We start from the raw sequence: 2486 nt of genomic DNA on the forward strand, positions 1-2486 counted from the left end.
ATTGTTACTATACTGTCAGTGATATAACTGTGAATAATATAACTTTAATGTTACTTTAGTTTAAAAGATTTAGCAAAAATAAATTACTCACCAATATAAATTTGTCTCAGATCATGTTAAAAAATACTACTGGTTTAACAACATATCTCTGGATTAAAGGATATTTCTATACAATAAAAGATGTCTTCACACTATCCCCCTCTCACTCTCTGGGAGAGAGGCACAAGCACATACACAGACATATGCACACACGGCAGTAACAACTGCCTACCAAATTCAATCACAAAGCTTCGGTCAGCTCGGGGCTATAGCAGAAGACACTTGCCCAAGGTGCCACGCGGTGGGACTGAACCCGAAACCATATAACTGGGAAGCAAGCTTCCTAACCACACTATGATTTTAATAACACACACACACACACACATTATAAAACAATATATATACATAACTAAAACTATACAAATTTTAACCATACCCCATTTGAATTACATTTGTTTCCACACAGAATATCCTTCAATTGAAAACTCATACTATAATTTGGACCAATTCTGTGTCCAAGACATTCAAAATAATTTAGTACTGCTAACATTTGAAAGAGTGTGTACATGTAATATTCTCATGCTAGAAAGAATAACAAAGCAGAAAAACAAAATACTGTGCTCCAAGTTGCTAAATAACAATTATTTCCATGTCAAAGGAAAGGCATGAAAAATTATTTTAGGTTACATGTCAAAGATAAATGAGTTCTAATTTCTCTGGGAGTCAATGTACTGTTATGATATTCCTTCATGTTGCCACACACATTTCTTCAGATATTGGTTTCAAATTTTGGTACAAAGCCAGCAATTTTGAGGGAAGGGGTTAGTCAATTACATCATCCCTAGTGTTCAACTGGTACTTATTTTATTGAGCCCCAAAATGATGAAAGGCAAAGTTGACCTTGCCAGAATTGAACTCAAAACATAAAGACATGTTGCTAAGTATTTTGCCCAGCATGCTAATGATCTGCCAGCTTGCTACATTACATATTCTTCAGATATTAGAAACTAATAACATAACTAGACAACTTTTGTTGGTATAACTCTCAATTAATAATAGATGATACAAAGGAACAATTAAATGAGCAATTTGTTAAACTATGATGCACTTTAGAATGTGGATAAGCCATTCTATAGTGTATAACACTATACAATAATGGGACAAGATTCATGATGGACATTTTTCACAAAGTTCCTTTTCAGTACTATTTAGGTCAGTGTTTCTCAACCATTTTTTACCTATGGACTCCTTTTTATTCCTGTTTTACACAAGTGGGCCCTCGTAACCAATCGATATTTTAGAAATCCTATTATATTTTTATTATTGAATATTATTAGGAAGTGGATTAAAAATCATTGAAATATTTTGTGTATTGTAGGAGTATAATCAATTTATAGTACATACATTTTAACAACAAAATAGTCTATGGCTCCACCCACTAGGGTCATTATAAATCCTAGTTGAGAACGACTGATTTAGACTCAAACATAATTATTACTTTGAGACATTCATATTTGCTTTCTTTCATTTCTACAGTGAATATTTCAGCTCATTGATTTTATTAAAGGACTGAGAAAGTATACATATTAAAATTGCAGTTTGATTCATTCTTTACTCATCTTGATTTTCTTGTTAATTCATATTTATTTGACAATGTACATATATATCTTTTCATTCTGGAGAAAAAATTTTTTCATATCAAATTTTGATTTATTTTAGACTTATGTATAGTGTATATTAATTTATGGCACATTTAGATTTTCAGTTGTCATTAGGAATAAAAATCCTGTCCAACTTAATTTTCAGTCATGCAGATGGAGTGAGCCAATAACTGTCACTGAGAGTTTTGTTCTTATCTGCCTTTGGCAATCCAATGTAGTTGTGGCAAAGATTTACGCATAACTGAATGAGCCCACCAAGTTTTAATGATGTCCTGCATATTAGTTGTTAGTAAAAGTAACTATCGCATGCATCAGTCATACTGCAGATTTGATGAGTGATTTCTTCATTTACAAAGTTGAATTCAGTTCCTCTCTAGGACAGAGGTTGGACACTAGCTGAAACACTACTTCTCTCCTTTTCTTACTGACAAATTAACATATTCTACTTTGGGAACCATTATACAAATCATTTGCTTAACACTTCAGATACCCGATTCGAGTGGTTTGATAATACAGGGAAATCTGTAAAGATACATAAAAGAATTAAAATAAATGTACGAGGAAATTTATTTAGGATCTGTTAATCCCAAAAATTATACCATTGTTTTAGATTATAACGTTGAAGTTATTCTAGGAATATAAGTTTAAAAGGTTAAAAAGCATTTACCAACAGATTATACCTATTTCCCCCCTCCCCCAAACTAGGTTAAATTCTCTCGACCATTTCCCTCTACAGGTTAGAGGTGTGTCTTGGAAGGGAGATAACTACTGTTCAAAGTCCCATAA

The sequence above is a fragment of the Octopus bimaculoides genome, chromosome 1 (genome assembly GCF_001194135.2).
Source record: "Octopus bimaculoides isolate UCB-OBI-ISO-001 chromosome 1, ASM119413v2, whole genome shotgun sequence".
Taxonomy (NCBI): Eukaryota; Metazoa; Mollusca; class Cephalopoda; order Octopoda; family Octopodidae; genus Octopus; species Octopus bimaculoides.